This window comes from Phodopus roborovskii, unplaced genomic scaffold, assembly GCF_943737965.1.
Source record: "Phodopus roborovskii unplaced genomic scaffold, PHOROB, whole genome shotgun sequence".
NCBI lineage: Eukaryota > Metazoa > Chordata > Mammalia > Rodentia > Cricetidae > Phodopus > Phodopus roborovskii.
Genome location: NW_026125281.1, coordinates 4,422,894 through 4,446,275, shown reverse-complemented (window position 1 = coordinate 4,446,275; position 23,382 = coordinate 4,422,894). Strand labels below are relative to the sequence as shown.

At 48.6% G+C, this 23,382-nt stretch overlaps 1 non-coding gene across 1 annotated transcript; it reads right to left on the bottom strand.

Annotated features, from left to right (window-relative positions):
* Window positions 1–23,054: 23,054 nt before the first annotated feature.
* LOC127233633 (U6 spliceosomal RNA) lies at window positions 23,055–23,156 on the bottom strand. The gene has a single exon (XR_007835497.1). It is a non-coding gene; the product is annotated as a U6 spliceosomal RNA (small nuclear RNA).
* Between the last annotated feature and the right edge of the window lie 226 nt (window positions 23,157–23,382).

The window sequence follows — 23,382 nt, the reverse complement described above, 5'->3', positions numbered from 1 at the left end:
TGGGCAGGTTCCCAGAATCTCTGAGCTCAAAGGCAGGAGCTGGGTGGGGTGACTCTTACCTCCCTGCAGGAAATTCCAGCTGTTCCTCACCTGGGTTCCTGCTCAGTCCCATTCTCTGGCAATAAGGAAGCTTAAACCCTGGCGTTGTACCCTGGAGCCCTGCTGTCCAGTTCCACTCTGCCCCTGCGGCACCAATGTACTCTCTCCCTGCATATTTTCACAGCTCACGCTTTAAAAGTCACCCCAAATAAAGCTGAAGCAGACACCCGTGATCAAAAAGGCCAGTGTTTTCTAATAGGATTAACCAAAAATGCAATACCATATGTATGATCCATGACACATTATGTGGTATATATAATATGCTATTTATAGATGCTTGCTTATATTTGGGTCTGCTACATGTTTTTTTTATTGATTGCCTAGCATCTATGACCTATGACATGCATGTCTGGTGTACTTTTAGGAAGTAACCAAAGTCAAAGCAGACCAGGCTTGGTTCTCAAGGAACAGGGAGCCCCGTCAGAAAGACAGACGTGCAAATCTTCAGTGTGAGAACGCTTGCCTAACATGCATGAAACCCTAAGTTCAGCTCCAACTGTCAAGACAAATTGTTGTCGTTTTCTCCATCTTCTCAGCAGAGCTTGGGATGCAAGAGCTGCTGTGTGAGACCAAGGAAAGCCACCCTTCTCCCATGCCTCAGCCGGGAGTGTCTAGCCGTCCTATTCCATAGCTCAAGACAAAGAGTCTCCTGAAACCTTTCTTCCCTGCATTTATTCACATACTCTTTCATTAAACACATGGTCTTTCCCAGGCACGGTGGTGCACACCTGTAATCGTAGCATTTAGGAGGCAGAAGAAATCCAATTACCTGGAGTTCAAGACCAGCCTGGGTGATATAGCAAGATCCTATCTCAAAAGACAAACAAACAAACAAACAAACAAACAGGTTCTCGTTTGAGTGTGGCCATTGCATAGACCTTGGGAAATGGCTGACAAGGCTGAGCCCTCTCGGGCTTCTGTCCTTGAGCCAGGGGAGGGAAGTCAGAGAGAAAAATCCTCATAAGTATGTGACTAAAATAATTTCAGGTAAGCACTTGCCACACAAACCTGAAAACCCAAGTCTGGTCTCTGGAACCCACATTAAATAGTAGCAGGCACCCGTAATTCCAGAACTCATATGTGCAAGATGGGACTCGAGGCAGAGTTGTCTAGAATCTCCAGGGCCAGCTTGCCTGGAGTAAACAGCAGAGAGAGAGAGAGAGAGAGAGAGAGAGAGAGAGAGAGAGAGAGAGAGAGAGAGGCCTCTAAACAAGGTAGAAGGCCAGGACTGAGTCTTGAAAGTAATCTTTTGACCTCCACAAATCAGCAGTGACACACACACAGGCACACACAAATACAAAGAATAATTTAAAAATAATTTCAGATAATACCTGCTGGGAAGAACAAGAAAAGTGTCACTAACCAGAAGTGACTAACCTGGAGGTCAGGTAGAGAATTTCCCCAGCAAAGGAAGGTTTTTCTTTTTGAGACGGGGCCTCACTGTGTACCCCTGACTGGCCTGGAACTCACTATGTAGACCAGGCTGGCCTCAAACTCAGCATAGGGCCCCTGTGCTAGGATAAAATTGTGTGGACCATGCCCAGCTACGGAAGGCCTTTCTTTCTAAGGAGGGGACCTGGGACCGAGGCTTAAATGACATCATGTCCCGTGCAGAGGTCTGGGAAGGGCATGTCAGGTTGAAAGCACAGGCCGAAGATGAGAACAGAGGGCCATTCTGAGGGACATACAAAAGGCCAGAGACCCACGTGGTACATCCAGGGGAGACGTTGTGGAAGGGTGAGCTGAGAGAGGCTTCGCAGAGGAGACTCCAGGCAACCCTGGACAGTGAGCAAGGCTGGGGCCTGTGGCTGCGGGTTTTACCAACCAGCTTGCATAAAGCTTGCAATGTTGAGTATTGTGGACCTGCTTGGCCAGAGCCCAGACGTGCAAGACCACGAGGGAAGCATCAAGGGGTTTGTCCCAAAGCCATCTGTGGTGGCACATAACTGTCATCCCAGCGGCTGAGGCAGGAGTCACCCATTAGGCCAGTCTGGCTACAGTAAGACCATGCCTTCAAAACCCCAAACCCAAAAGATCGTAAATGCCGCGCTTGGGGTGTGGCAGTGGCCCACACCTTTAACGCCAGCACTTGGCAGGCAGAGGCAGGCAGAGCGCTGTGAATTCTAGCCCAGCCTGCGACTTAGTGAGCTCCTGGACAGCCAGAGTGCTCAAATAAAGGAGGAAACTGACCCTGTCCCCTCTTTCTATTTCTTCTTTCTCTAAAGGTTGTTTTTTTTTTAATTTTTCAAAAAATATGTCTGTCCAAAAGGCCTTACATCTGTTCACATTCTTTCAAAAGGTTCCCCCAGAGGCGTAGAAGCAGAGAGAACCTTCTTGCCTGGGGCAGGGCTCTGTGTTGTTTTGAATATTCCCAATCTGGGCTCCTCTATAACCCCTCTTTGTCCCCCTGCTTCCTGTCCCCTTGTCACCCTGTGGCCAGAACCTAGCTCCTTTGAAATTCCGATGAACTCCAAAGCAAACAATCAATATGCATGGGTCTCCCAGGAACTGGGGGCTCCTGGGGCTCCTGACTCTCCCGGAAAGGGAAGTGATCTTGAGCCTTGTGGGCCCTGGCTCCCTGACCTCATTGTGTGCAGTCCCCCGGGGGTGGGGGGTGGGGAGCTCTGCTTAAAGTGAGAATTAGAACCCGGAACGTGTGATGCGCAGCCAGACTTCTTTCAAGACCAGCTCACACAGGCTTCTGGTTGTCCATATTTGGAGTGACCTCTCCACACCTGGCAGGGTCGTTTTCCTAGTAGGCCCCACTGTAGAAGTCGTAGCCGGCTGATCCATGGGCTCTGCAGGGGGGCAGCCTGGACTAAACATTAAATAACTGGTCGTCTCCCCTGAACGCTCTAAGAGATCACTGCTCTCTCTGCTCACAGGGCTTTGACACAGGTCTGAGTTGACACATGGCTGGGGAATGGTTCAGAGTCTTTAAATCATTAGATCAGGCATGTGTTAGGGAGTGTGACCGCCTCACATTCCTCCCCACCCCTCTGGGCGCTGGGCTGCCCTGTACTTCGGGTGACTTCTAGCTCATAGCAGCCCTGTAGGTACAGATGCTGTTTAACTGCCCCTCCCCACAGCACAGGGAAGAATGGGGGGAAAAGTTGTTATTCAGGTGCCTGCAACACCCCCTCCAGCTCTTTTCCCAGTCCTGTAGGAGCAGCTGGCCACCAGGTCCCGTCACACACTCTCTTCCAGATCATTTTTGTTTGTTTGCTTGCTTGCTTGCTTATTGTTTGTGGGGTTTTGGATTTTTTGTTTCTTTTTTTTTTTTCTTTTTAGTTCTATTTAGCTGTTATCACGAATCCAAGTTGAGCTTGAGCTCACTGTGTATCTAGGGTAGCCTTGAACTCCTTCAGATTTCCCTGTCTTCACACCTCCTGCGGAGTGTATAGCTCCAACCTGATTTCAAAAGGCTTCGGAGAACTTGGGATTGAAGTCAGGGCTGCAGTTTCACAAATGCTAGGCAATATTCACGCTGCCAACTGAGCTGTATCTTGAGCCCTTATTTATTTTGGGTCTGTGTTTTGTTTGTTTCAGAAAGGTCTCGTTTGTCCTAGAACTCTGGCTTTGCCCTTCCGGTCCTCAGCTTTCACATCGGAAGTGCTCCAATCACAGGCACAGGCCGCCAAGCCAGGCTAGAGACCATGTCTTCCATTCTGTGTATGGGACACACAGATAGGGCTTCACCGCCAAGGGGGTCCAACAATAGACATAGAGTGGGACACACAAGACCCATGGCACGGGACACAGTGTGTATATGGAAGACACTTTGCAAGAGCTGCTTCTCTCCATTCACTAGGTGGGAATCGAACTCAGGTCATCGGACTTGGTGTTAGGAGCCCTTTCAGGAGAACCATCTCACATCTCACTTTTTGAGACATGGTTTTATATAGTCCAGACTAGCCTTGAACTCCCGATTCTCTTGCCTCTGCCTCCTGGTGCGGGAATTACAGGCGCACACCCCTCCCTGGGCTGGGAGATGGTATGTAACAGTAGAGCATGAGTTTGGCAGTGAGCAGTCGGCTGTGCCAGCCAGGCTAGCAACAACTTCAGCCATTCCACGTTCGCCTACCCCTGGCTCCAGTAGCCTCTGGGCTGCCCAGGCTGACTCCCAACTGCGGGATCAAGCTATCCCTTTGCTTAGGGCCCCTAAACATCTGAAGCTACACAGATAAACCATTAGGCCAGGCTTGTACTAACGTTGTTTGGTTTCCAGTGCCGGGGATCGAACCCAGGACTTCACACATGGTAGGCACGTATTCTACCCCTGAACTACAGTCTGGTCTTCTGACCCTGTGAGGGCTACACTGCTCAGGCTGGCCTAAACTGAGACCTTTGGTCAGATTCCTAAGTAGCTGGAATTCTAGCTGTGTAGCACCCTGCTCAGCTGCTGCACCGGTGCTGTTAGGAGTACACGAGAGTCTTTGCTGTGCGTGTCTGTCTCTGATGTTTGCCTAAGGACAGAGTTCTCAGAACACGGCCGATCACTAAGCATTTCGTGCCTGTATATCACAGACTACTCAGTTAACACCTTCGTTAAAAACTGGGCCCAATCTTAGACTCATCGATGAACTCAAATCTCCAACACGAACTGTTGAAAAGATTCCGTAGAGCGTTGTCTAACCTCCGCATTTGGGAGGACAAGGAGTGAATGGAGAATGAGGGCTGAGTCCGAGGCTAACCTGGGCTACATACAGCAAGATTCTGTCTCAAAGAGAGGAGCTTCTTTTGCAGAGGGCCCCGAATTCAGTCCTCAGCACGCACACATTGGCTCACAAGTGTTTGTGACTCCAGTCTCAGGGCATCCGGGGTCCTTCTGAGATCTCCTTGGGAGCTGCTCACACAGGCACACACACACACACACACACACACAGGCAAACACATATAGAACTTTTATAAAATTCCATTGTATTGTCAGTATACTAGATTTTGCCAAACATTAACATTTTTAGCACTTTTTTTTTTTTTTTGTTTTTAAGACAGGGTTTCTCTGTATTGTTTTGGAGCCTGCCCAAGAACTAGCTCTCGTAGACCAGGCTGGCCTGCAACTCACAGAGATTTGCCTGCCTCTGCCTCTGCCTCCCGAGTGCTGGGATGAAAGGTGTGGGCCACCAATGCCTGGCCATTTTTAGCACTGTTTAACATCAAATGGAAATCATCTGTGTATTACCTATCCTATATAGACTATCCATGCCTGTGGTAGAAGAGGAGGAGAAAGAAAAAAGAAAGGAAAGATACATACTTAAGAACAATTTTAAAAGTCGGGCATTGGTGGCACATGCCTTTAATCCCAGCACTTGGGAGGCAGAGGCAGGTGATTTCTCTGAGTTTGAGGCCAGCCTGTTCTACAGAGGGAGTTCCAGGGCAGGCTTCAAAGCAATACAGAGAAATCCAGTCTCAAAAAACCAAAATAGTAATAATAACAACAACAACAAAATTTAGAGCGGACCATCTTTGCGCCTACCTACAGTTCCAGCCCTTGGAAGGTTCAAGCAGGAAGATCTGGAGTTCAATGTCATTCTCAACCTCGGCTAGCTTGTACCAAAATAAAAACATATCAATCATAATTTAAACACCCAGAGATAACAAAGATTATCATTTTAATATGTTGGTTATAATTATTCATACTTTAAAGATTTAATTTATTTTAATTAATTTTATTCTTTTAGCTTTTCAAGACAGGGTTTCTGTGTGTAACAGCCCTGGCTGTCCTGGAACTCACACTGTAGACTAGGCTGGCCTCGAACTCACAGATCTGTCTGTCACCCCCTGTCTGCCAAGTGCTGGGATTAAAGGCGTGTGCCACCACCACCTGGCTGACTTATTTTATTTTTAATTATGTGTGTATGTTCATGTCTTTATATGGACATTGCGCATGAGAGCAATTGCCAATGGGAGCCAGAAGAAGGCACCCTTGTTTGGTACTGGAGTTAGAAGCGGTGGTAAACCGTCTGATGTGCGTGGCTAGAACGGAATTTGGGTTTTCTGGGAGGCCAGGGTACACTCTAACCACTGAGACAGCTCTCCAGTCCCTACTCATACATTTTTAAGGGGGTATGTGCATTGTTTAGTCTGTATGCATGTGCGTGTATGTGCACACGTGTGTGTGTGTGTGTGTGTGTGTGTGTGTGTAATCATAGTAACTTTGGAAATACTAGGCCTTACGGTCATGACTGAGGTTCTTGCCTGTTCATACCCAGTGGGACTGAGTTCCAAGCACTTAGCCGGTTCCAGAACAGTGAAATGTACAATGGGGATGAGTAGGTGACGTTGGAGAGGTGAAGGTTCAAAAACCGGACGTCCCTGGCTCCATGGCGAAGTGACATCCATGGCGAAGTGACATCCGCGCGGAGAAAAGTGTTTCAGGGGGGTCAAGGGGCCAGCATCGCTCTACACACCCTTTCGCAAGTAAAGCGTGTTACCGCTTCCACAGCACCTGCTGATCGTCAAGTGTCGCGTGTCTCACGGAGTACTGAGAGCATGAGCTGACCGTTGATAAATCATAAATATCCAAGCTTCCCTCTGATGTCTGTGCTCTCCCTGTGTGCGCGTGCGTGCGTGTGTGTGTGTGTACGCATGCATGTGTGTGTCTGTGTGTTCATAGTGCCATGTGCACATTTCTTCACAGTCTATCACACAGTCTTGTAATTTTTTGGTTTTTTTTTTTCCATTTAATTAGTTTTATTTTTGAGGCAATTTCCTATATCTCAGTCTGGCTTCAAACTCTCTCTGTAGATGAGAATTGTTGTCATTTAAAAAGCAGCATGCTGGAGAAAGACACCGTGTGACCAAACTCATACGGAGGGGGATTTTTTTTTTTTATTAGGGGAAAGGGAAGAGGAAGGAGGAGAAGGGGGTAGACGGGCCTCAGGGGACAGGCGCAACAAAAGAGAAGATAGAGATAGTGGTAAGGGGGACAGGTAGACAGGGAGAGGAGAGGAGAGGAGAGGAGAGGAGAGGAGGGGGGGAGAGAGAGAGAGAGAGAGAGGAGACGAACAGAGAGACAGAGAGGAAAGAAGGGAGGGAGAAACAGAGAGACAGGAGAGAAAGAGACAGGAGAAAGAGAGAGAAAGGGAGGGAGGGAGGGAGGAGGGAGGGCGGGGCCCTTTAAAAGGGAACACAGTGAATGTGCACAGGTGATGCTCTCAGTGGCTGCAGCTGAGGGCGTGTCCTGTCAGGACCCCAAGGGCAGGCCAGCACAGATGCCTGAATGCTAACTGGGATGATGTGGAGCTTCTGATCCTCCTGCCTCAACTTGTTGAGCGTTGGGGTAACAGGCATCCTACCCTCTTCCTTCTGTATCACACCATTCAAAACAATACTCCGGGCTGGCGTGTGTCAGTTGGTAAAGTACTTGTCTGTCATACATAAAGCCCTGTGTTTGATCTCAGCATGGAGAAGCATACACCTGAGGTCCTTTTTCTGAAAGTGGAGACAGGAAAGTTCAAGGCCAGTCATCAGCTAGTTATCAAGTTCGACCCATGTGAGCTACATGAGATCCTATCCCTCCAAACCAACCAAACAGTGCCAGGCGGCAGGCGGTGTGGACAGCCAGGGAAAGTTGGCTGTCGGGTAGAGGAACAGGGATCCCTCCTGTGAGCACACTCTCTTCCACAGTCAAGCTCTCTGTGGACGCCTCTGAAATCTGATCATTCATGAAGTGCCGTGACTTGTTCTAGCTTGCGCTTTTGCTGTAGAAAGCAGGTGCAGGAGGTACAAACTGTCCGTGGTCAGGGTCCAGGCCCTTCCCCTCCCCACTTTTCCCGTATCACCCTCTCTGCCAAGAATTCAGAGAAGCCAGGAATCCAGATCTTTTGATTCCAAGTCCTTTCTTCTGTAGCTCTAAAAAAGACTGGAATTCTCAGAGCCTTCTGTTATTGTGTTTAAGCTCCAGACAACCCTGACACAGTGGATACTGTTTTTTATTCACCCCTTAAAAGTTAGGAAAGAGGTCCAGAGAGGTTAAATAACTTGTGGAAGGTCACCTACCTAGCTGACAAGTGACAAAGAAAGCCCTTGAAATCAAGATCCCTGACTCAGGATAAATGTTCTCTTTACCAGAACGCAGTAACTTTGCCGAAACCCGGTCAGCTTGTTATTAGACATGAGAAGAAAAAGCAAGAGCTGGCTGAAGGAGCGGACAGGACTGTGGAAGTCAGTGATGTGTGTCAAAGTGTTCTACGCAGAAACTTTTTCAGTGTAAGTCCTGGGAGAGCAGCCTCTCTCTCTCTCTCTCCCTCTCTCTCTCCCTCTCCCTCCCTCCCTCCCTCTCTCTCTCTCTCTCTCTCTCTCTCTCTCTCTCTCTCTCTCTCTCTCAATCCCTCTCTCTTTCCCTCTCCTCCTGTGTGGTAAAACTCCAGACGCTGGTGACAAACTGGGTGTGTGTCTCAGCTCACCCGTTTACAATGTGCTTGACCATGGCAATGACCCCTGCCCGGATATTCCTGCTCCCTAAAACGGGGATGCTAATCCCTGCTTCTCAAAGCCACTGAGACAATGAAACAGCGTTTGAAGTGTTATTTAGTATCAGTGTCTGTGGGAAGCCATGGTTTGTTAACAGTAAACAGGAACTTGAAGGCATGGGTCCCACATGATGCCTGAGGTGCTGAGGAAGGAGAGGTTGGAAGTAGCTGTACAGAAGACTGAGTAGCTGACCTTGCCTTTGCCATGCGTGGAACCAGGGCAAGGAAACATTTATCGGAGCTACGAGGGTAAGTACAGACAGTTCTTCAAACAGGGAGAGGGCTGGGGTGTGGCTCTGTGGAGTGCACCTGCCTAACAGTGCATGGGGGTCTGGGTTCCATCCCTGCACCACAGATAAACTAAAACATAAGATAAACAAAACAGCCCACCACCATTATGACACAGCGGCGGCCTACAGAATTTTTTTTTTTTTTTTTTTTTTTTTTTTTACCAACTACACATCCCATGGAGGGTTAATATCCAAAATATATAAAGAATTCAAAACAGCAGATATCAAGAAACAGCCCAATTAAAAAACAGGGTACAGGGAAATGTGAATTTAAAGCACTTTGAGATTCCATCTTACACCTGTCAGAATGGCTAAAACCAATAAAACAAGTGTCAGCTCATGCTGGCCAAAAATGTGGTTTAAGGGGAGCACTCATACATACATGGCTGGTAGGAATGCAAACTTGAACAATCACTATGGAAACCAGTGTTGTATTCCCTCGGGAAGCTGGGGATAGGTCTACCAAGGTCCAACTACGCCAGTCTTGGGCATATATCCAAGGACACTTCACCACACAGGGACACTTGCTTACTGCTGCTCTATTCATTATGGCCAGAAACTGGAAACAACGTAGATGCCTTCCACAGAAGAACAGATAAAGAGAATGTGGTACATTTACACAACAAAATGTTAGTCAGCAAAGAAGAGGGAGAGGAAAACGAAGAGGAGGAGGAAGAGAAATCATGAAACTCTAGGATGAAACTAGAAAAAAAAAATCACCCTGAGTGAGAGGTAACCCAGACCCGGGAAGAGAAATACGGTCGTGAATTTGCTTACATATGAATATTAACTGACAATGATGACCAACCTACAACGGATAGACTCGGAGAGGTTAGGTATAGAGTAGAAGACTAGGGACTAGGAGGAGACAGATAGGTTTCCATAGCAATGAGAATAGGACACATAGTGATGGATGGATGGATGGGGGGCAGAATAAGAGATTCAAGTGGGGATGTGAAGGGAGGAGGGGCTTGAGGAGAGACAGCTAACATTAAGGGCCATTTGAGAGACGGTATACAGTAGATGCCGCCTAAAATATAGACATGTATGTAGGCAATCGAACTGAAAGTGACAAATCATGGGAGAGGCAGCGTCCCAACTGGCCATCTCTCACCGACTGAAGCTTCCAGTCCCAGGATTTGGTTACATCTAATTGAGTTGTTGGCCAAAGGACCCAGGCTGCTGCTGGGACTATAGGTTCCTCCCCCAAACTGACAGCTACACAATTTGTTGAACATGGAGAGGCCGAGCTGGTGCCTGCACAGAGCATTCACCTCTACTTAGTTACATTTTTTGGTACAGGAAGGTACCCTGCATGCTACCAAAGGAGAAATATAAAAACCCACCCTTTGATCTACAATGGTGCCCTGCCCGCAAGACATGCCAGCACAAGGGTGGCACGAAGCTTTTGGGAGAAACCGACAAATGTCTGATTTGACTCCAGATCCACTCCATGAGATCAGGAACACATACCCAACACTGCTTGGGTTCCAAACATGTCAGGGAAAGAGAAAAGTAAAGGCATTGAAGATATCCCATGAAAACCTGTCCCATTCTGTTTCAGCTTTGCTTAGATTGTACCGACAAAGGAACTCAGTGCGCTGTTCTTTGTGACTTTATTTATTTATTTATTTTAGGGGGGTGTCTCTATTTAGTCCTGGCTGTCCTGGCACTCACTCTGTAGACCAGGCAGTCCTGGAACTCACCGAGATCCTCCTGCCTCTGCCTCCTGAGTGCTGGGATTAAAATAATAATAATAATAATAATGCACCACCACCCCTAGCTGCAAATCAAGAAAAACTAAAGCAAACAGACAAAGAGAGGATCAGGATCCATCGATTTTCCCTCTTCTCACGCCCTGCAGCAGGGCTGCTCAACCAGCCGGCTGTCTTCCTGCTCTTAAACCCACATTATCCAATGGTATTGAACACAGGACAAGGAAATGGTGTCTAAAAGTGACTTGGAATTCTGGGGACATTCTTGGCTGAGACACCCAATCACAGGATCAGCCCCAGGCCAGATTGTGAAAGAAGCTACGTGTCTCTGGGCGCCTCCGTTCCTGAACCCCACCTGCCCTTTCAACATCTGCTGCCCCCCAGGCGTCAACAGTCACGGGATTCTTAAAGCCACCTCTCCCAGCACATTGAAGTTAGGCTCATAAAGGTAAGAGACTTGCCAAAAGCGGCCTCAGCTCTGTTCTGAAAGTCTTTATGAAGGAGACAGAGGAAGGCAAGGGAGCTCTCAGAAAGTTCAGGGATGGTGTCTCTGAAAAGCGTCTTCAAAGGAAAGCCGGAAGCCAGCCATGGCTGTGTAGCCCTGTTATCCTAGCCCCTGGGGGGCAGGGAAATCAGGAGTCCAGGCCACTCTCAGCTAGTCTGAGGTCAGCCTGGGCTACCTGAGACCTTGTCAGAAAACCAGAGCAGGATGGAGAGGGATATGAGGGGTGGGGGAGGAAACAGGGAAGCCCAAGGGACCTTTCAGTGTCTCAACGATTCTCTACTACGCAACCGGACTCCCTGAGAGTAAAGGCCCCATCTTCTTCACCGTCGGGTACTCCACAGCTTTGTAGGCGCCAAGCAAAAGTGTATGAGGGGAACTGAATGGCAGGCTCTGTGTGCCACACTCAGACTAGATCAGTGAAGAAAGCAGACAAAGCCGGGCTGTGGTGGCACGCGCCTTTAGTGCAAACACTCGGGAGGCAGAGGCTGGAGGGTCTCTTCCGAGTTCGAGGCCAGCCTGGTCTACAGAGAGAGTTCCAGGACAGCCAAGGCTACACTGAGAAACCCTGTGTCAAAAACAAAATAAAACAGACAAAGCTCCTCTCCTCTGAGGCCCGTTTCTGCCTAAATGGCGGAAGTGGGAGACAGGAGAGGATGCGCAGAAGGACTAAGCCGAGTTTTATATTACACGACTTTTTATAGGTTATATTATAAAGGGTCAACAAAATAAATGGCTTTTGTTTGTTTGTTTGTTTGTTTGAAAGAAAGCAGGCAACTGGGTGTGGTGGCTCATGACTTTAATCACAATACTTGGGAGGCCAGGCAGGCAGATCTCTTTGAGTTCAAGGCCAACCTGGTCTGCAAAGTGAGTTCCAGGACAACCAGAGCTTTATCAGAGAAACTCCTTGGCATCATCTATATTCTGTTGCCTGGGGTCATCATTGTTCATTTATTTATTTATATACATTCAGCTGTGCTGAGGATATAACTTCTATGTTCTAGGCAATCACTCTGCTGTTAATCTGCATCCCCAACCCTCATCAAACAGAGTTGCCTTTAGACCCAGGAGAAAGATTGTAATAGGTTAAGTGCCTGACTCTGAGACCAACAATGTCTCTTTCTTTTCTTTTTAGATTTTTTTTTTTTTTTTAAAGTTTACGTATGAGTGAACTGCATGTGTGCTCACAGGCCAAAAGAGGGCATTATAGATGGCTGCGATCCACCATGTGGTTTCTGGGGTTCGAACTCAGGACCTGTGGAAGAGCAGCCAGTGCTCTTTCTGAACTGCTGAGACACCTCTCCGGCCCCCACTGCTGTCTCTTTCAAAACAAGATTGTAAATTACGGTCATGGCAGAGTAGACCTGGCTGGCCTGGTACTCATTATATAGGCCTCAAAATTATAGTGAGCCTCCTGCCTCTGCCTCCCGATGCTGGGCTCACAGGTATGCATGACAACGCTCAGCTCAGCTAGCAACACCTTGCTCATCCTGAGATCAGGCACTATTTATTTCTATGTAAGGGAAGGGGGTATTTGGGGGTGTATCCGGTAAATATTTGTCAGTCAAGAAAGGGATGAGTTGGTCGCCAGCAGTTCCGATGTTTGCTTGGGATCTATTTTGGAGTAGGACCGGGGTCAGAAGGGAGTTATGGGGTGTGTGGCGGGCTTGTGAGTACATTCCGACAGAGGCCACTGGGCAGGCAAACTGTCCCACTGAGCCAGCCACCCGACCCTCTGCTTCCCGCCCCGATGACGTCTCCGTTGTCCCTCCCAAACTCACACTGAGTTGGCTCAGATACCCAGTTCCCCAGGCAGGATTGGGAGGGACTGTGGTCTCTGTTCATTGTGAAAAGGTGGAGAGGGCAGTTTCACCCAAAGTTCTGTCCCATGGCCTGGGAAGAAAGGGAAGGAAGATGGTCAGAGAGTGGCCAGAGCAGAGGGGGACCCAGGTAGCATAGCAATTCCTACTAACTGAACCCACTTTATCTATGGGGGGTAGGTTTATTTCTAACATCTGGAGATGCTATTTTCCTCCAAATTATTCCCAGAAAGAAACTATTTGTGTTTTAGATTTGTGAGTGTATAAGGTGTGTGTGTGCATGTATTTGTGTGTGTGGTGTGTGTGTGAGTGTGTGGTATGTGTGTGCATGTGTGCGTGTGTAGAAATAGAGAGGGAGGGAGGGGGGAGTTTGAGACAGCGATCCCCCTGCCTCAGCCTCCCTGCTGGCTAAGATTACTGGAGTGTACCATCGCTCACCCACTCACTCAAGGGCACTGAGCCTTGTGGAGGGAAGGGATCTCCCATGCTGAGAAGCCACAGGCCTGGCTTTAAAGGGGGCTCGGTCTGGAAGGGCCACCAGGCAGGGAACCGCAGATGCTGGTAGAAAGGTCACTGTCACTGACAGCCTGAATGGCCGAGAAGGCTCCAAAGTAGAATCAGACTAGAGCAAAGCCTTGGGAATCTCAGTTGCTCTGGATTCTCCTCTGGGGGGCAGCTGGGTGGGAGAATTAGGACTCTGCTCTGATGGGATTATGTGTATTGTTTAAACTTGAGAGAGACTTGGTCTGCTTTTGAAAAAGGGTGCGATAAAAGCTCTGGAAGATTCCATGTCTATGGAATCTTCAGGTGAGGCTCTGCACCTCTGCTGATAAGATCTCAGCTGGGGTGGAGGCAGCTGGGAGCAGGAAGGATATCACCTCCTCCACCGACACCACCCCCCTGCCCTCCTGACAAAACACCTCAATTCCCAACCCCTCCCCCAGCCCAATTCTTAGTTATCTGATTAAAAACACCACACCTCGTTAAAGGTCATCCAAGGACCCCTGTGACCCTGCCCCACAGAGGTGACACTCCAGAGGCTCCACTCAGGGTTCATCTGATGCACCCGGGGTCCTGGGCTCAGCCCTGTCGCCTGATTTCATCTCTGTGACTCTGTGGTATGTTATCTTGAAGGCTTGTGATGGGAGAGCAGGAATCAGGTGAGGGTGGGGAGGGTGTGGAGGCTGGAAAGAACCCCGAGAATGAGGGAGGACAGTGAGGTGGGGGCCGGGAGAGTATTGAAAGCATGAGCATGCGCAGGGGACCTGCCCCTCACCTGCTCTTCCATCCCACAAAGAGTTTCTTGCCTCAGTGCTGGGGATAATGAGAAGCCGGTTCCATAAAGGTGTCTGTTCAGCGTTTTGGTCATAGCAGGCCTCTCAGGCTTCATTAAAGCCTCTGCTCAGGATTTGGCCCTTAACACGGGGCTGTTGGCTGGTCCAGCTCCTTGAGCTGGGTGGGCAGTGCTGTTCACAGCATTGTAAGTGTGGAAGCAAGGCACAAAGACAGGGAGAGGATGGGCAAGTATTGGACCCCACTCCCAGGCAGTCCGGTCCCCACGTGCTCCGATGGCCCTCCATTCAGGCGACACAGCTGACCACGTGTGTCCTATTCCATAGCTTCCTTCTTCAGAAGTTAGGTAACTAGGGAGGGGCAGTGTGATTCGTGGCTTGTGCTCTTTTTATTCTGTGAGTATCCGGCCAAGCAGAGCCAAGCCTTCCCTGGAGTCTCCACAGTGAGCAGGTTTTGCCACTACAGGCCATGGTTTCCCTCAAGAGGAGCCTCCTCCAGCCCCCAGAGGGAAGGCAGACTGGACGTGACTCAGCAGACACCTCGGGGTGAGGAACAGCACCGCAATGGGCTAGATGTTTGGTGGAGGTTACACAAGTCCCTAACACCCACAGGGTTTCCAGTACACCTTAGGCTTGGGCCAAGCCCCAATTATAAAAATATAACAATTAAAAATAGAAAAACAAACACAGCTATTGCCACTCTGCTAAAATTACAAGCAGATCTCTTGGTGCTCTCTCTCTCTCCTTGTCTCTGTCTTTCTTTCTCTCTGTCTCTGTGTCTGTCTGTCTCTCTGTCTGCCTGCCTGCCTGCCTCTCTCTCTCTCTCTCTCTCTCTCTCCTGTGTGTAGAAATGGAACCCAGGTATTTGATAACTGAAGTACATTCCTAGCCCTTGTTATAATTTCTTAATCAAAGATTTGCTTTTTGACTTAGTGTCGAATGAGCTGGACCCGGAAATCCTCCCGACCTCCTCTTCCTTGTTGCTGAAACGGGTATGGTCCACCACATCTGGCTGTGTTCAAAGAATTTGGAGGGCATGATGATACACGTACTTAGGAGGCTGAGGCAGGAGAATCACCACAAATTTGAGGCTAGCATGTTTTACACCATAGAGAAATACGTAGTGAGATCCTGTCTTAAAAATCTATACACAGAGAGAGAGAGAGAGAGAGAGAGAGCGCACACACACACACAGAGCACACACACACACATACACAGAGAGCGCACTCGCGCACACACACACACATACACAGAGAGCGCACACGCGCACACACACACAGAGCACATTAGCTTTGTCAGTCCCTAGTCATTTAATCCTTCCTCTCCTCACTTCTTCCATCAGAAAATATGAATCATGGATTCCCTTTTCCTACTCAACTTGAAGGAAACATGAGTGGCCAGCCATGATTTTATTCCCTGCATTTGGGAGGCAGAGGCAGGTGGATATATATTTGTGACTTTGAGTTCCAGGCCAGCCAGCCAGCTGCATAGTGTGACCCTGTCTTAAACACACATTCACACAGACAGGCATGCACGCATGCATACGTGGGCACGCGCAGACCCACCATGGAGCGGGAGAGACAGCTCTGGTAAGAATAGTTACTGCTGTTCTTCCGGGAGACCTGACATTGGTTCCCAGCAATCAAACTGGGAAACTCACAGTGTTCTGGAATCTACTATACCATTCACACACCCGGGGCGTGCACACACACACACACACACACACACACACACACACACACGAATTAAAATGTAAAATTAAATCTGAAAAAAAATGGTAGAGGTTTTTGTTTTGTTTTTTAAGTATCTGTTCTAATATGTCAACTACAAAGTTAAACAGGTCAGAGCAACGTATAAGATAGCCAGCATTTATCTAATAAACTCTTGTCGCCATACTTTGGAGGTGGAAATGTGTCGAATCCTTGAAGCAAGCGTGTGAGGAGTCTTCTTGTGACCCCCGCCCCACTTTACAGAAGAGAGGTAAAGAAGCTGGCTCTGCCAATAGCGGAAGACCCACGTTTCAGAACCTACCCACAACCTCACCACCTCTGTTCTTCTCCTTGCTACCATATATGCTGACCCGTGCTAAAAATGTGGTGAATAATCGAGTGAATGAAATTTCAAAAGACAGTCTCACATAACTTGGTGCGCTTCCTAATCATTTTAGGAAAAGAGTCAACGTGCCTTCCATAAACCCAGTGGAGTATATCATTGGTTAAAGTTCCAACGGGGGTGAGAAGAAATGGGGGGGGGGCACGTGGGCCGGAAACACCGGCTGTAAAACAGTAAGCTTGGCTACACTGCACTCCAGTGACTTAGCAGTAACAGCTTAACTTGGCGGGGAAAGACTGTGTTCTGGCAGACAGTGCCACCTACTGAATTATTGTCACCACAGCCACAGAACAAGAGAACACCAGGAGGCTTCAGAAACTAAGGTGAGCCAGCCAACCTATCCCCAGATGAGCTTGGAGCTAAAGCTAAATTCTCATCCATACCATCGAGCCATAATCCCTCAGCATGCTTTCTTGGAGAGCGCTGAGATCTAGGAACGACCTCATGTGCCAGAGCAGGGAGTTTCTGGCAGAACTTCACCGCCTGTGCTGTGCTGTGGTCCAGCTCCTTGCCACCAAAACAGAAATTGTTACCCGGTGAGTGCCTCGCACACACACTCAGCTCACCTTCGTGCATCCAGGTAGCATTTGCTGAGCCACCTCTCCATGCAAGCTTGCCCCGTGACAATGGGGAAATGACCTGGCAAAAGCAGTCATCCAGGTTCCTGCTTCTGGTGACCTCGAGTATGCGGCAGAGGGACACTCAGAAAACAAACAAGTGTTGGGTGGATTTCAGACAGTGATAAACGCTGGGAAGAGAGTCCAGGGGGAGAAGGGACATCATTTGGTGCTATCAATAATAAGGGAAGAGAATCTGATTCTCCTGCTGCCGGTTTCCAGAAGTCAGTCGATGTCACGTGTAATTGTGACCATCCAGCGGGGGTTGACAGTGGGTGGAACCCAGGGCCTTGTACACACAAGAGTTCTACTAGTGAGCCCTATCCCTAAACCCTCCAGCAACGACTTAATTCTCTTCCTTTCTGATCCAAAGCCTGTGTCTTCCCCTGACCTGAAATTGACCAGGAGTCCAGAACAGCAACACTGAGGTCCTAGTTGGCATTGTCCCCATCATTCTCTCCTGAGGCAAGCATGGTGGTGTACACCTCTGGTCCTAACTACTGCAGAGGCAGGCGAGTTCTAAGACAGCCTCCAAAGCTACAGAGAAACCCTGTCTCCCAACCCCCCCAAGAGCAAGATCTCACTCAATGTGCTTTTATTGAATTTAAAAAACTACCACAAGCCATTTGAAAAACTAACTTACCAGAGACCAAGGACTGTCTAGCACAGGCTCTAGAGTGACTTTTCAAAAGCTCGACTAGGGGGGATAAGGCACACAACTCAGGCTGCCCTGTACCGTGCCCCCATTGTCTGTCCTGGTGTTATCCTTGAGGAAACAGATCCAGAAAAAAAACGTCACTAAGACAAAAAACGGAGCTGCAGTCTCCCCGGTAAGGGCTACCCAGATAAGATCTGTCCTGTCCTGCGTAAAAGTTCTGTGTGTTGTGTTGTGGTTTCCCCTTCTCCGAGCTATAAATCTGCTCTTGGAGTCAGAGTGCCTGTCTTTGTTTGGTTTGAGATAGGGTCTTCATTTGCTGCCGCTGGCTTTGAACACATGTGGGCCCTGCCTGTGCCCTCCCAAGTTCTGGGATTACTGGTGTACTCCATCACACCCAGCCCTCCTTCTCTCTCTCTGTGGTTTCCCTATCAGTGGTTTTGAGTCGGATCTGGTTAGTACTGCTACGCAAATGTGCCAGCCCTGGCTCCCCTAATGCCCGATTCAGACGTTCTTGTAAAGTTCTCAAGAGTGTCCTGCCACAGCCAGGGGCTTCCCAGTGACGATGGCTTTTCTCCCTCCCTGTTCCTCAATGTGAACTTGATTGGGAGGAGGAGAGGGATGGCAAGGGACTTCCCCTGAATCGGTTCGTTTCCCCGGCCGGCATTTGGGGGAGGTGGTGGGGTACAAGGAAGCCAGCCTCAGCTTAGAGCTTGGCGGAAAGTGGGGCCAGGTGACCAACATCAAGACCAAGGAAGGAACAAGTTTGAGGAACATCTTGGTATTTTGAACGCATACCAAGCTGGGAGGAAAGTAAGGTTGTTTTGCGCATTTTTTAATGTTATGTGTTTTAATTTTTTTAAAAAACAATTTCAAGTCAGGGTTTCTCTGTGTAGTCCTGGCTATCCAGGAACTCCTGTGTAGACCCAGCTGGCCTTGAATTCAGAGATCTGCCTGCCTCTGCCTCCTGGAGTGCTGGGATTAAAGGCCAACATCGCCTGGATGTGTTGTTTTGCCTTTTACATAGAGGGAGCCATATGAGGAAGAAAATCTTAGAAGTATGTTAAGTTTGGGGATTCGGGCAACAAGCAATGGGTTTCATCGCGGGGTCTGGTAAGCGAAGAGGTTGGGGCATGGGCTCCCTCTGGCACCCCAGCCCAGCAACAGCATGCCCGCCCCCTTTATTACAAATCAGAGTTTTATTCTGAGTCAGCGTGCTCATGAAGGCCTGCAATCCCAGCTACTGGGGGGGGGGGTGCAAGAGGAACGCAAATTCAGGGCTATCGTGGGAAACGTAGAGAAACTCTGTCTCAAAGTTTTGGGGTTTTTTTTTATTGTTGTTTAAAAGGAAAAGGAGGGCTAGAGATGCAGTTTGGTGGTACAGCATTCCTGCCAAATGTAATCATCTGTGTAAAAGAATGAAAAATTACTATATGCATAAAGTCCTATTGCACTTCTTACTGACCTTGCAATCTTAGTAGACACTCAAGTGCACACACTCACACAGCCCTCTTACTTTTGATCTTATGCTGTCAGCCGATGGTATAATTCAGTGGTAGAATGCTTTCTTGGCAGATGAGAGTTCCTGGGCAGATGTGGTTCCTCAGCACCACAAGAGAAAGAACAGCCAATGAAGTAGAATACTGCAATATGTCTTATCATCGCTAGAGATGTGATTGTGACACAGGAAAGATCTGGCGTCTGTTGCAGCTCCCACATACCCACACACCCAGGAGCTACGGAAGCTTCCTTCCAGTCATACACCCTGGCTTGCAAGACGGCTTTCAGAACCATCTTTGCGGTCCTAGGAACATGTTTGCAGAAATCTGAGTTGACGGGCTGATTCAATATAAACAGTAACTTGGATTGGGGAAAATTCCGCAGCATTTGAAACAGCAGACATGCAATAATATAGGCATTTAATTAGCCCTTAATTGGAGATGCCAAAACACAATAGTCTGTGAAAATTGTTCATTGTGCAAATCCTCAGTGTGAAAGCTGTAGCTTATGGGGGCCAGAGCCATGCTCAAGCGGTGGCTTTGAATAATTCTCTCCATGGATGCCTTTAGTGTCCATCGGAGTTTCTATAGGAAAGGCATATTTTAAAACTCTGCTCTTTCCTTTTTCATTTTCCTGTGCACTGAAGATACCCACATTTCTCCCGGAAGGGTGTTAATTTCAGCTCAGGCAATAACTGTCCCTAGCATGTAAAAATATGAAAATGGAGATGCTTGTGTGAATCTTCTCTCATTCTCAAGAATTATGAGGTGGTACAAACAGGAAGGAGACAGAGCCACGTGACCCAAGAGAGCCAAGGGAGAGAAGAAAGGTTTTAATTCTTTTTTAAAATGTTTGTTTAGGAGTGTATGTGTGTGTTGCACATGGGCAGTCAGAGGACAACGTGAAGAAACTGGCCTAATCCTTCCAGTATGTGCGTCCTGGGAACTGAACTCAGGTTATCGGGCTGAGTCTCGAGTGTCTTTACCCACTGAGCCTGAAAGACCCACAGAGCGCGTGGATCCTCATGCCCCGACTCAGGGCGTCCCCCCCAAATCACTCACGAGAAGCGGTCTTGATGCAAAAACATGAGGTCTTTTATATTCCAGTGCACTGGGGTCTGCAACCATACTCCACGTGGGGTAGAGGACTGGGAACCCTGGGTACAGGATTAAGACAGCCTTTATAGGGTTGCAACAAAGCCCGCGCATCACAAACCAATCATCTCATAGCATCCAGTGCGGACCAATCAATTTGAACTATCCAAGCCCATGCTTAGCCCAGGAAGTCTGCTTTTGCGAGGGCTTCTGGGTGGGGTGACAAGGCTCATTGCCTGAGTTTACTCACTCACAGGTGCTCAACAGCCCTGTTGTAAACAGTCAAGAATGTGACCTTTTGCCTACTCACTGCTAGGGGACAGGGTCTGGGATTTAAACGTCTAGCTTCCTGGGGTCAGTGGAAGTTAGGCTAAATTTTTCCATCCTTACATTCCCCACTTCTTCTCTTGTTAATAGTTCTAATCTTAGAATTGGGAGGACTAAAAGCAGCCTCCTCCTTGCCCGGGAGGCTCTTGTACCGTTGTCTAGGTACCATAATCTGGACCACACTCACTGGCTCCCAAACAAAAGTAATGATTCTATTACTTATACAAGGTCCATTAGTTAGCAGCAACAGCAAAATCATTGAGGGTCCCATCAGGGCAGGAAGTGGGGTGGTCATCCAAGGGGACTTGTTGAACCACCCCTCAGACGAAAGGGCAGCACAGAGGCCTCCCTGCTGTGAAAATAACAGATCTAACCCCCTACGGGTCTGGGGCGGGTGGCTTCTGCCAGGGAGCTCAATGAGTCCTGCAGATGGGTGATGGAACCCGCTTCAAGTTTGAGTCTAGACTTGTTCGCAGGCTGGAGTAGGCCTGCTGCTGTTCTGTGAGAGCTGTACCTACCCCTGCAGCAATTCCGGCTCCCAAGGGGAGAATAAGAGTCAGTGTGGTTAGTGGTTCCCTCTTCTGTTGGATCCACCTGCCTCCGTAAACTGAATGGAGTCACCTGGTTGAAGAAGCAGGGCCCATACGATAAAGCTTGAGTTTAAGGGGATTCTCAGTCTGTTCGGCTCTCCATTCAGGATGGGGGGGGGGGTGGCGCTGGTTTGACATGGGAGGCATGGATCCAGGTGGGGATTCCTTCGACCTTCACTGCCGTTGGCGTGGTCAGAAGCACAAGATATGGGCCTTTCCACGGAGTCTCAAGGTTTCCTGCGTGGTGCCGTCTTACGTACACCGAATCTCCAACCTGGAAGCGATAAATTTTCCATCCTTACAAGCCACCCTGCCAACCCTGGAACAGCTCAACTGTGGTAATGGCTAAGCTGAGTTTACCTGGATTTGGAGGCTGTAAGACAAGAACTCGGGTAAGGCAGGAAGTGAAAATCATTCTGTTGTAAGGATTTGTGGGAAGTGGGTGGAAATTCAGAGACAAATGGATCTTAGAGGGCACAGTGGTCTGCAGCACAGAGACAACGCAGGCAGGCAGTCGTTTATTTATGCAATTCTTAGTGACAGGATTATACATATTCCAGGCTTGCTTCAAAGCCCCTTTGCACCCAGAGGTGACCTTGAACTTCCGACCTCCTGTCCCCTGTTTTTCACTTCCAGGATTACAGATTAGCGCTGCAGCCAGGTTACCCAGTGCTGGCCATCAAACCCAGGGCTTCACATGCTCAAGGCAAGCGCTCTTCCGACTGAGCCTCACTCCAGCCACAAAGAGGAGGCTCTTTAAGCAGAATGGGGAGGAGCCCGTGGCTTCCTTTTAGTTACAGTGTCTTAGTCTCGCTAGTGCTGGCATTGATGTAAAAATTCAGAAATGAGCAAGGCAAGAAGGGCTTTGCATACTGAATTACAAAATGAAGGGTGTAAAAAAAAAAAAAATCTAGGAAACCAAATGAAGGAGGAATGGAAAATATTTAAATACAATTTAAAAATCTTAAAGGGGTATTTTTTATTTATTTTGTTTTATTCTTCTCTCATATATTACATTCCTGTCAAAGTTTCCCTTTCCTCCCTTCTCCCCTTCCCCTCCATCCCTCCTCTTCCCCAGATGCATCCTCCCTCTGTCTCACCTTAGGAAGAAGCCGGCCTCTCAGGGGCATCAACCAAAAATAACCCAACTAGCTACAATAAGAGCAGTGTGCACTACAACAAGGCTGGACAAGGCAGCCCTTGGGGTTGTTCCCATAAGTAGGCAAGAGTCAGAGACTGCCCTGACACCCACTGTTACTAATCCCACAAGAACAGCAAGCTGCTCAGCCATAACATATATACAGGGGACTAGGTCCGACCGGTACAGCTTCCCTGATCTCTGAGTCCCCATGAGTCCTGCTCAGTTGATTCTGTGGGTCATGTTCTCACGGTCCCTGACCCCTCTGGTTCCCCCAAGTCCCCCCCCCCACTCCCTGAGCTCCACCTGACGTTTGGCTGTGAGACAGATGCCTCATCTGGTCCCATCAGTTGCCCTATGAAGTCTCGATGGTTTCTTTGGTGAGGATTCTGGTAGACGCCAGTCCCAGAACACGCTGCAGATGGACAAACTGTAGGTCGAAGGTTTTGTGACTGGTGTTCCAACCCCTGAAGCCTTGCCTAGTTACAGAAGGTGACTGGTTCAGGCTCTGTGTGCCCCATTACTCGGAGTCTTTGCTAGGGTTACTTTCGCATTTTCCATGGAGTTTCCATTGCTCTAGGTTTCCACCTCGACCCTGAAATGCCCCCCAATTCCAGTGGTTTCTCCCATTATCTTCTCCCTCAGCTGATCCCTCCTATTCCCAACCTGACCAGCCCCCATCCCAGGGAGACCTGAGAATCCCCCTAAGCCCCTTGTCACTTAGTCTCTCTGGGTGTGTGGATTGAAGCACTGTTACTCTGTACTTAACAGCTAATATCCACGTATACGTGAGCCCATTTGTCTTTCTGGATCTGGGTCACCTCACTCAGAAAACATGGAATGCCTCATGAATTTGCGTGTCATTGTAGAGCAAGGGCGGTGCCAATCGCTGTATCGTTCCAATTTTAGTATAAGTACTGCCGAAGTGAACTCTGCTTTATTTCATTTTTAGATAGGGTCTCCTGTAGTCCAGGCTGGCTTTAGTCTGTCTTTGCAGCTGAGGCTGAATTAGAACCCTTGATCCCCCTGCCTCCATCTTCCAGGTGATTACATGTGTCTATCACCCTGACGAGCTTAGCGAAGGGTACTTTTAAAAGTGAAGCAGAAAATGACAAGTGAAGAAACAAAAACCGTAGTTAAGGAAAGGGCAGGGCTGG